This window comes from Pipistrellus hanaki (genome assembly GCF_964339955.1).
Source record: "Pipistrellus hanaki genome assembly, chromosome: 6".
NCBI classification, from domain to species: Eukaryota; Metazoa; Chordata; class Mammalia; order Chiroptera; family Vespertilionidae; genus Pipistrellus; species Pipistrellus hanaki.
In genome coordinates, this window is record NC_140508.1 from 66,101,159 (window position 1) to 66,113,039 (window position 11,881).

Genomic DNA, 11,881 nt, shown 5'->3' on the forward strand with positions numbered 1-11,881 from the left:
AGCAAGAACCTCATTTTTTTTTTTCTTCCCATGACTTCCCTTTTATTTTAACGGGGAAACGTGCATTTCAAAGACTGCTCAATAGCAGCGTTGAAGTCTCAGGTTCAATCACAATGTCCCCATTGTGGCTGGGGGACTCCTTGGCCTTTCAGCTCGGGTTATAAAAATTTGGTCTGAGCCCAAAGTCTGGCTTTAATAGAATATTTTAATTTTGTTTAATGAATATTACTTTAAATCTGTTTGGCAGTTTTAAAATGTGTTCTTTTATTTTCAAATTAAAATTTACTAATGCTCAGTACTTTCTTGGGTGTGGGGGTGCAGCAGGGAGTGGGGGTGATAATAATACAAGCTACCATTTATTGAGTGCTTACTATGTGCCAAACACCCTGCTGCGGGCTTTATGGGTGCCACCTCTTTCAACCCTCACAGCCAGCCAGGGAACGGCGGCCCTGTGCCCCCACTGCCGGGGGGCTGAGAGGGTCAGCTCCCAGCCCACCAAGGCGGCAGGGTGAGTGAACGGTGGACGTAAGGCTCAGACCAGATCTGAGCTCAGGGTCTGTGCTATTCCCCATAGCCGCACATTCCCTTGATATTGAAAAAGGACTTGACTGACCAATACCTTACAGCAGGGGTCCTCAAACTTTTTAAAGTGGGGGCCAGATCACGGTCCCTCAGAGAGCTGGAGGGCCGGACTATATGAACTACTAATTCCTACTGTAACACCTTGGCTGCGCTCACTGCCCAAAAAACCTGGCGGGCAGGATCAGACTCCCCTGGGGGCTGCATGTGGCCCGCGGGCCGTAGTTTGAAGACCCCTGCCTTACAGCATATCACTGACCTAGGATACAATTCTCTGTAACTTCGAGGGTAGTAATAGCTGGCTTGAGCATAACGGCTAGCTTAGTAAGCACTCAGCATAGACAGGCACTGTAGCAAAGTGAGGTGTTTTACCTGTAATACCTCATTTAAATTCTCACAAAGACTCTTTGAAGCAGTTATTATTGTTATTCTTATATTATCCCAGTTTCATAAAGGAGCAACTGAGGTCCAGAGAGCCTAAGTCATTTTCCTAGGGTCACACAGCTTAATAAAAATCCTATCCAAGAAAAGGGCAATATGCAAATTAACCATCATTCCATCACAAAGATGGCGGTGCCAATAGCCATAAGATGGAGTCCCCCAGTCCCAGGGTGGGGGGCAGCTGCTGAGAGCAGGCAGCATGAGCGTTCCACGCCCAGCCTCGGATGGGTCTCTAGGCAGCGGGCACAGAGCAGCCAGGCCCTGCAGAGAGCTACTGGCACATCGATTTGTGCACAGGGCTAATAGTAATAATAATAATAATAATAAACCAGTAACCAACACTGATAAAATTCATACTATTTGCCACATACTATCTCAAACACTTTCTATTTATTAACTTGATCTCCACAATAACACTTTTAAGAAGGCATATTATTATCCAGCCTGTTTTACAGATGAAGAAACGGAGGCAGGGAAAAGTTTGGTAACTTGCCTAATGTTAAGTAGTTGGTTAATGCTGAGCAGGGATTTGAACCCAAGCAGCCTGGCCCCTGGGTTCATGCTCTTAATTTCTAGGCTAGTGGTCGGCAAACTGTGGCTCGAGAGCCACATGTGGCTCTTTGGCCCCTGGAGTGTGGCTCTTCCACAAAATACCACTGCCTGGTTGAGTCTATTTTGAAGAAGTGGCATTAGAAGCAGTCATTAGAAGAAGTTTAAGTTTAAAACATTTGGTTCTCAATAGAAATTTCAATCATTGTACTGTTGCTATTTGGTTCTGTGGACTCATGAGTTTTCTGACCACTGCTCTAGGCTATAAGTCAGAGCTAACGCTCGGGCAGTCTGACCCCCTCCCCGCCCCGACTCCCACCTGTTCCCCACCACCTCTTTAGGAAAGCAGAAGGTTGACATCCGTCTGAGGCAAGAAGTGGGCCATGGCATGGCCTGACACAGTTCGAGGCGCAGAAGCCAGGGCACTGCTCTTACTGACTCAGGCATGGCTTCGCTGGGGAAGGGTCTGCAGAGTTGGTCTTTCCCTCCATCCTGCTGCTTGAACATTGCAAAGCTCAAGAAGTCATATCGCTGTTCTCTGAATCCTCAATGGGAAAGAGAGGCAGTGAGCTATTGGTAAAAACACACTGGGATCCTGCTATCAGAGGGGCCAAACTGGGTCCTTCTTGCTCCAGATCCCCAGCAATCAGCCTAACACCTAGAACACAGCTCAGCACATACTGTTGAAAAATGAGTGAAAGAATGAATGCATTGCTAATTTTCTCCCGTCACATGCAATGCACCAGGCATGTAGGAGACATTTGGTTAATCATAAATCAGTGAAATGGTCTATGAAATGTCCCAAGAGCATATTCTTCCTTGTCAACAAAATTTGTCTTGTCATATTGCAATAGCTCAGGAGTCAGCGCACCTCTTCGGTAACGGGCCAGAGAGGAAAGAGATTAGGCTTGGCAGGTCATGTGATCTCTGTTATTGAGTTAACTACTCAACTGCTGTTTTAGCACGAAAACAGGCACGGGCAACAGCTTAGACCAGCAAACTGCAGAGAAGCAGCCGCCAGGTCAGCAGGTTCCAACTTTAAACCTTCCTCAAGTCCTACAAGGACAGGCTGAAGAGTCTGAAAATCAGCAGGTATCTCGTAACTGAACCAAACTTTTGTTGGCTGAACCAAGCCTGCTCATCAGTTAATATCTTCAACACAAAAGCAGCTCTCCTAGGCAGGCGGGCAGGCAGAGGAAAGGTAGCTCTTATGATACCAGAGGGATGGGCCTCAGAATCCAGACTGGGTTCAGCCGAAACCGGTGTGGCTCAGTGGATAGAGCTTCAGCCTGTGGATTGAAAGGTCCCAGGTTCGATTCCAGTCAAGGGCATGTACCTTGGTTGCGGGCACATCCCCAGTAGAGAGTGTGCAAGAGGCAGCTGATCGATGATTCTCTCTCATCGATGTTTCTAACTCTCTATCCCTCTCTCTTCCCCTCTGTAGAAAATCAATAAAATATATATTAAACAAACAAACAAACACACACAAAAAAAACCTGGGTTCAGTCCTGGCCACGACACAAGCCGTGCAGCCTTGCACAAGTTGCTTCCCCTCCCTGAGATGCAGTTGCCGCAGCCGTAAAACAGGGATAATAAGAATAACAGCATGTTCCATCCAAGGCTATTTAGAGGCAAAAATATAAGTGTTTGCTTAGCACGTAAGTGTTCAATAAATATGAGCTACTTGTTATTTCCAAATAAATCTTGTGTTCTCTTAAAAACAAAAACCAATTTACGAAAAATAAACCTGGCTGCCAATCAACACACACACACACACACACACACACACACACACACACTCACACTCACACACACACACACACACACACACACACACACGAGCGCGTGCTAGCAGAGCTGCAGGAACAGACATTTCCCAAATCAGCTTTCACTCTAGCAAGGCATTCCAGGGCTCCCAAGCTGTCAGAAACCCCCCCACGTCAGCTCAAGCCCCCCAATCTCTCTGCCTGCATCTATGTCCTTTTTGTCACTTTGCCTTTCTTGTCAGTGTCGGAGCAGAACCGAAGACATTCGGAGCGTTTCAGACATGTGAAATTTCGAGTTTAAGACATTCTTTCTCCTTCCCCTGCTCCACACCACAACACTGACGTCTCCAGGGAGGATGGCATCTTTGGCCAGAGGACAGCTCGGGCCCATGGCAGACCGGAGGTGAATAATCTCCTCGGCTCCATTCTTGTTCACGGCTGGATGGGACCAAAACTCTGTTTACAACACAAGGGGCAAGTCACGACGTGCGATGCCACATGACACCACCCAGCAGCGAGGCACGCTTCCTGCTCCGCTCCAGTCACACAAAAGGCCGGAGGTGCAGGGATCTGGCCGCGCACTCCTCCCCCGCCACCCCCTTTCTGACCAAGAGGGACATTCAGACCTTTGCTAGAGAGACAAATGCTTCTAGAACACACTGAAACCAAAGTGCCTGGACATGTAAACAGTACACACCCACAAAAGAAAACAACCTCTCTGCACGGACACCCTCCTCTCTCTCAAAAAAAAAAAAAAAGTTTTCTCCCTGCGTGGAACTCCCATCAGCACCTGGCTGATACCAAGCAAGGTGGTGCCATGGACACCTCCTGCCCACCCCGTCTCTCCGTATTTCGGGGAGCTGCCAATCAACAATAACCTAAAGGTTGGTACTTATATATTGCACCTCAAATGCTAAAAACAGGTATACGTTCGCAGGAATAAAAAAATTGTTCTGGGTCAAAACCGGTTTGGCTCAGTGGATAGAGCGTCGGCCTGCAGACTGAAAGGTTCCAGGTTCGATTCCGGTCAAGGGCATATACCTTGGTTGCGGGCACATCCCCGGTAGGGGGTGTGCAAGAGGCAGCTTGATGGATGTTTCTCTCTCATTGATGTTTCTAACTCTCTATCCCTCTCCCTTCTTCTCTGTAAGAAATCAATAAGATATAGTTTAAAAAAATTGTTCTGGGAACTATTCATACCTTCATCACAAAGTGACCACAGGAAGGAGATGGGAATGGAGGAAACCGACCGGAAGGAACACAACACATTTTCAACCGTTGGCTTCCGGGCACCCAGACACCGGGGATAAAACGTGTGCTGGAGGGGGGGCTCCTGAACCCACTTTTTCTCCTGAGCAGCAGGAGGGGTGACTGAAGGAGGTGGGAACCCCGGGCCTCCTACCTCACTTCACCCCAAGGATGTCTTCTGTTGTCCTCAGAATCCAAGGCGAATGGAGACAGTTCGAACCGTGGGCTCAGAAAGCCCCTTTCTGAGTGCACTTCAGCTACACTCGTCTGTGAGGCAGGAATTGGGACTTGGCCGAGGTAAGGAAAACTGGTGATCCCCCCCCTCCCGCCCCACCCCCCATTTTGGTGACCTTCATGGGGCTTATTTATACTCTTCAAGCTCATGACCTAATACATGTTGGTTTGGCTTCTCTTCTCATAATAGCAGCCTGTAAAAAGCTTTCGAGAATTCCCCGTGTTTTCTTATTTTGGGTCAAGAAAATAAAATCGATATCTAAGTACCCTTCAAAAAAAATGGTCTGCACAATCTAAAAATTTGGAATGTTTCCACCAGGGCCAAGGATATCTCTTAAAGCTTCAAAGATCATCCACGTTCAGACCAACCTTTGCCATTTTTTAAGGTGCGCTATGCGGTAACGGCGATATGTGAGAATTAGCTAAGAGGGACTTTTTGACATAAGTCAAACAATGACATTTAAAACTCACGTTAAAGCAATTACCGCGCGGAATTTTCCGTGTTTTTCCCATTTCTTAAACGGAGTGTATATGTTTTCAACATATTTCTTGCTGTAATTTTCTTTCTTGGCAAACCCACCTCTTACCATGAAACCCCAAAGTATGCACGCTTCAGAAACAATAATGGTTGAAACAGACCCGGCTGTCGCAGGCATGACTTTTCTTTACAAAATTAAAATGTCTTCTGGCTCACACGCTGTATATTTCAGCTACGAAAGACGGTGCTCGGGAGATGACTAGGAGAGAAAGCGGAACTGACAGATTCAGCTGATGCGAGACAAAACTAGGTTGCTGTATTCACACAGTAGTCAGGCCCTCGCCAGTGCCTCATTCTTTGGGGGAAAGAGATGTCGATTTGTATCATTTTGCTTCAGTTAAATGCACAGAGAATTGAAAACTCTCCCTGGAGCGGCTGTGAGCAGATATGTATGACTATGCTACATCTGGGAATGCATAGATTTAAAAGAAAAAAAAATCTAACTTTGCACTCATAATTGTGCTCCATGCACTTAAAACCCTCCACACTCACAAAGAAAACAGAGGGGGAAAATCCAAAGCCATTGACATCACACACATTTTCAATGTATCGACGTATCGCTATGGACACTAAATGCCAACCTCATTTCTAGCCTCTTTTAAATGCTTCGCTCATTTAAAAATATGTGAAAATTAGCATTATCAGGGCAAGACAGTCCGGCCATGGGCACGTCCTGAAAGCTGGTAAGAAGGAAGCCGTCTCCCTGCTGCAAATGCCTGCATCTATCCGAAACAGAGGCCGACGCTGCCAAGCAGCTGAGCAGACACATCTGCGCCCTAACTAGCATCCCCCGGAGGGCGATGACAGCGGTGACGAAGCCCCTGCTCCAGGCCCGGGACGTGTGAGAGACCCTCCCATCCATCCCGCCAGGCTGCGCCCCCTGCCCCTCAGCCTGCCTATCCCTGATCCAGGCAGCCGATGGCCTCCCTTAACCCTCCAAGTGGCAGAGAGAAATTTTTCCAGTTGCCTGACCCTGGGGACCACCTGTTCCAAATTACTCTTCGCTCTCCAAATGTTTATAATCTAACCCTCCAACAACAACCCACCCCATAGCAATCTAGCACCTTCCAGTAAACTCAATTTGGGCTGCCTCCCGTACATTTTAGGGCCTCGCCGCTGCCGATAAATTTATTGACTCTTTTTAGGAACTGAAATGTGTGGTGTTTTAGTATCGAAGGAACAAATCAAATTAGCCCTTGTAAATAAACAGTCATTTTCCCTTACGGAACCACACACACACACACACACACACACACAGCCTGTTAAATATCACAGCTCACAAAGGCTTATAGCTGTGTTTTCTAAATAATATGATTTTTTTTTTCTGTTTTAAAACAACAACAAAGACCTTCAGGGCGGCATCAGAAAGTAACTGTGCTCACCCAGCCAGCATGGCTCAATGGTTGAGCATCAACCTATGAACCAGGAGGTCATGGTTCAGGAGGTCACAGTTCGATTCCTGGTCAGGGCATATGCCCAGGTTGCAGGATCGATCTCCAGTGTGGGGTGTGTAGGAGGCAGCCGATCAATGATTCTCTCTTACCATTGATGTTTCTATCTCTCTCCCCCTCTCCCTTCCTCTCTGATGCCAATAAAAACATGTAAAAAAAAAAAAATCATAATTGTGCTCCATGCACTTAAAACCCTCCACACTCAGCATCTCTCTGCAAGGGGAATGGGGGCATAGTACATGTTCTCTGGGCCCAGAGTTCATAGGGAGCGGCGAAGGCCGAGGTCTGAAGGCCTAGATTCTGGTTTCACTTACTCCGTGGCCTCTCACAAGTCATTGGACTTGAGACTCAATTTTCTCATTCACAAAGTTGGAATAATAATAATAACAGAATAAATACCCGACTCAAAGGGTTGTTGTGAGAACCCATCCTAAAAACACACGTCTCAGAGTCACCTCCAGGCCTGCATACAAGTGCTCAAATAAGTGGTAGCTACTTCCACCATGATCATGGACACAAGGATGCAATTTGCAAATGGAGAGAAATGGCAAAGGCACCGATACAATGAGAATGGGCAAAAAGGGGGCAGCAAAAAATAAAGTTAAAAGATGGTGGCTCTTTTTCATCCTTTTTGCCCTAAAGACAACTTGGCAGGTACTTTCATATCTTGAAATTGATTTTAAATCGCACGCAATAAAGAACCAAGTCCCTGCCCTCCTTGATTCATTTACAAGGAGACCAGTGAGCCTGAGCCAGTTACACTAAGTACTTGCCACCTAATGGGGGGGGGCTGCCCCCGGATTAGAAGAGGTGCTAGCCAAACACCATTAGGCCCGTTAAGACCTTCAAACAGCAAAAATGAAGCACTGTCTCTCAGCTAATTGTTTCCCTACCAGAACCTTCTTTCTGTCTTGTGTGTTCAGGGCTGTTTGAACTGCCAAATTGATTCGGGGGAGGGGGGAAGGGGTGGAGGCTATTAAGAAAGCTGTTATGATATTGGGGGATGGGGATCAGGGAGGAAGGTGGGAAGTGTGGGTGAGTGTGTATGTGTGTGTTTTCTGTCAACAGGCTGTGTTTTCTCAACTGTGGGGTTAATTCTCTGCAAAGAGATTCCTTTTGAGCGGAGTCCACCAACTCCTTTTGCAGAGCAGCTAGCCGGGAGAAAAGTTTCCTTCCACTCACAAAACCAGACTTGGCAAGAGCCAGCGGGTTCGGCCTTTGGAGGTAACCGAATAACCAGCCACTTCACGTCCACAAACGCCACAGATAAGCACTACGTAATTAGGCGAATTCCTCCTTTACATGTAATCTTTGGGGGAGACGGTTCTCCTCTCTCCTGCGGAATTCCTGTCTTCTCACCCAGCCAACACACACACACACACACACACACACACACACACACACGCCACTCAACGCTCCAACACACGCCATATGCACCTCTGACCTGTGGCCACTGCATGCCATCTCTTACACGCAATTTACATGCTAACCCTTTTACATCTACCCCAAGCATTTTGACCCGAAGGAGGCCTGCCCAGCCAAGACAAAACCTTACCCCAGCTGTAACTTCCACCCGTTCTCTCCCGGAGGCTAATGCGTTTCTCATGGTGTCCGTGGATATTTAGGGACAAGCAAATATCGAAACAAGATATCTCACTCCCTTCATCTGCTCCTGACAGCCCCGGGGCTCTCTCTCTGCCCGAGAGAGGCATCTGTCAGGAGCTGCTGGGAACCCCACTTATGCACCATAACGGCCTGCGATTTTATTATACAAGGAGTTTATTGCTGGCCTAATTAGTTTCAAACTGGGCATTCCAGCTGAGGACACCTAAAAAACATCTGGTGGAAGGAGCGAGAAGGAGTCCTTGTTCTGAGCCGGTTACGGTTGGATTTCGGCGTTACTCGGGTCTCCTGCGAGGGACACAAGTTATCTTTGGAAAAGTAACTGAAAAAAAAAAAATAAGGAAACGGTTTCTTTGTGGGAAAGGAGTCGTCTTGTCACGGGGGAACCGAAACGTCTTAAAGCGGACGTGCTCGGACTGCGTGTACCTTCCCCCGAGCTGCTGGGATCTCCATAGCTTGCTCAGACCCTAATGCAAAATGTACTTGGCTACACCACAGGGCGGTTTTGCTGAGGACTGTTTCGTTCTCCCAACAGCAGCTAGCACTTTATCAATTTATCCGTCTGGAGCAGGGCTTTCCATCGCTTACATGCAATTTAAAGCAGAAGCAATACCGCTGATTTGAAACAGCGTGTCTTGGGTGTTTTTTTGCCAAATGGTAATCCTATAACAAGTCAACAAATCCTATCTCTTTCTATGTTCAATACAGCACAAAAGGCATGAAAAGAAGATTCTAAAACGTAAGTGATTAAAGAATCCGTTGCCTAAAAATCCCAAAGTATTGGGTCACATCTTTGTTTTCTTTACTTCACTTTAACTTTCTCTAGTTATTTAATATTTGGGAAAGAGATGTATGCATTTACAGAGTTTTCTCATACCCACAGCCACTGTACCCGATGAGCTATTTCAAGCTGGAGGATAAATGCTAATTCCTTTAAGAGAAAAATAATAATATCGTGAAGCCTACGTTGCAAGAGAAGAATGGAGTAACTATGAAAGCTGTGTATGAGGCAAATGAACTCATTAAGAAAAAGTTCAGCTTTCGAGTCTAGCCAGCTCTGGTTGAAATGGCAAAATTCGGAGTTTCCTCCGAAGGACAGGAGATGACGGATACAAACACTATTTATAGGTAGTCAAGAGCAAGATTCAAGCCATCCTCATTTGTTACATAAAATTTTTGTTAACTTTCCTTAGTCTGAGGATGTCTAAATGCAAGCAACTAAAAGTTTAAATGATGGGGAGAGGCAAGTGGGGAATGAGTAGGTAAAGTTGCCTGCGAGATTTTATTTTTTCACAAAGATGATTTTTTTAAAGGAAGGTCCTCTTTCTCTTCCCCCAAATGGGGCATCAGCGGGTAATACTGCTAGCTACTAGCTCAGAGCTCATACTCTGGTAGCAGAAATTTCACTCAAGCAAGAGAGGAAGGGCTCATGAAATTAATACATTCGGTTTGAAATACAACAACTGTCCGCTGGCCATAATTTCCTTTGGAAAGGGAGCTCCCTAACTCAAACATAATTCAGCACTCAGATTCCTACTTGATGTTTGTAAATCATTCTACCTCCCCTCCGCTCTGGTGAGCAGCTCCCCGCTCTGATACTCACTCATTCCGCTGCACCTCGTAATTAAGAGGTACCTCCACCAGGAGTGATTTATACCTTCATGGTTTATATATATTTAAAAAGTAATTAAAGATTACGTAGCATTTCGGGGAAAGGGGAAGAAAAGAAAATAGGATCCATAAAAAAATGCGGCATTGGTCTAGTCACGTATTTTTTTTTTTTTTTTTTTTTTTTAGAAAAATAACACTAATTCAGAATGCAGCCTCGCGCACGCTTGTCACTCACTGAACGAGGCTTCACTTGGGGGTGACAAGGCGCCCCACTTTCAACAGCTGAGAAACGCGCGCTGAGGGTCCTGCGATGCGAGTCTTTGTATTTTTACCAGTCAAGCTTTCCTAGCATTCTTTGAGCTTACAAACTATTCATTTGGGGGGCAGGAAATATACTTTCAGGAGCTAGAGCCAGCACGGCCTTTGAACCTGAGACGCAGGGCTGGAAAACAATTCCATTCTCTACCTCCTCCCAGTACAACAAAACCCTCGTCTCCCCCTCAGCATCCTTTGGAGGTAAAGTTTTCTAAGTTTCAACTTCAGCCAGCGCCAGGACGCCCGCTCGCTCACAAAGCCGGTGGAGCTGGACCAGCGCAGGCCGAGCGCAGAGGAACTTTAAGAAAGAAACGCAGCCTCCGGGAGGAGAGGGCTCAGCAGCCCCGGCCCCGCATCCCAGCGGGGGCTCCCCGGTGACCCCAGAAAGCGCGCCCTGGGGCGGGCGATGGGTTCCGGCTCCCGGTGCCTGCTCGGTCCGATGCGGGGAGCGCCCCGTTGGAGAACCACCCGGGCCCGTAAAAACTACCCAAACGCAGTCCGGCCGGACGCGTCCACACCATTGCGCGGCATGCACTTGTCCCGCGCGCGAGTGCAAACTCCAGGGTCGCGGCTCCGCAAACGCACGGGAGGACACCGAGGCCGGGAACCGGGGCGGACTTTCTCCGGAGAGGAGAGGATCTGTCCGCTGTCCCCGCTGCCCTGGTACCTCCGCAGGCCCGGGAGCCCCGAGGGAGCCGTGCGCCCCCAGGCACCCCAACAGCCGCGGAGGCCCAGGCTGGGCAATGCTGCCGAGGGGCGCCAGGCGAGGGGCTCCGCGGCGCCCCCGGCCCGGCGAACCCCGCGGGCGGCCCCGGGGCGGGCGCCGCGGGAGGTACTCACCGCGCGCAGTGGAGAGGGCGCCCCGGCGCGGTGCGGGCGGGCGGACCGGCGGGCGCGGGTCCGAAGCGGCGGGCACGTTGCCGCCTCTGCCGCCGCCGCCGCTGCCTCCGCCTCCTGGGCTGCCGCGGCCGCTGGCTCCGGGAGGACCGGCCCCTTCCCCTCCCCGGGCCGGGCCCTCCCTCTGCCCCCGCCCGGGTCCCCGCGCCGGTGCGTGGGCGCGCGGGGGAGCCGGGGCGCGGCGCTGGGTTGGGCGGGTCACACCTCCGGCGCCGGAACGCGGGCGCGGGGCTCCGGCCCTGCCGCTGGCCGCGCTGCCCTCCGCGCCTGCAGCCCCGCGGAGCTCCTGCCCGTCCTGGAGGGAGGCGAGGGCCGGACTCCTCCCCACCCACCAACAGACACCCCGCACCTCCTCCCTCTGCAGCCCAGGCGCGGCCCCGGAGAAAGGAGAGACTGCCTGGAAGGGACCTCCACAATGACACTCCATTCATTCATTCATTCATTCATTCATCCACCTATTCATTCAGCGTACAGGGCTATGGTGCCCGGTACAGCACCTGGGAGATCCAACTCCATCGAGGTGGACTCCGGTTGTCTGCCCTCCCGCAACTTGTATTCGCATGGGGACACAGACCATAAACAAACAAGCACAGAGCCAAGACAGTTTCAGAGAGTTGTAATTACCGCGG

General features: G+C 49.2%; 1 protein-coding gene across 3 annotated transcripts in view; it reads right to left on the bottom strand.

Moving 5' to 3' along the window:
• EYA2 (EYA transcriptional coactivator and phosphatase 2) overlaps window positions 1-11,526 on the bottom strand; it is a 202,288-nt gene extending 190,762 nt beyond the window's left edge. For 2 of the 3 annotated variants that reach the window (XM_084887493.1, XM_084887492.1), the window contains exon 1: window positions 11,196-11,321. The gene's annotated coding sequence lies outside the window, so the exon portion shown is untranslated. Of the gene's footprint in view, window positions 1-11,195 lie in introns of all 3 variants that reach the window. The other variant, XM_084887495.1, reaches the window with a different exon arrangement.
• Between the last annotated feature and the right edge of the window lie 355 nt (window positions 11,527-11,881).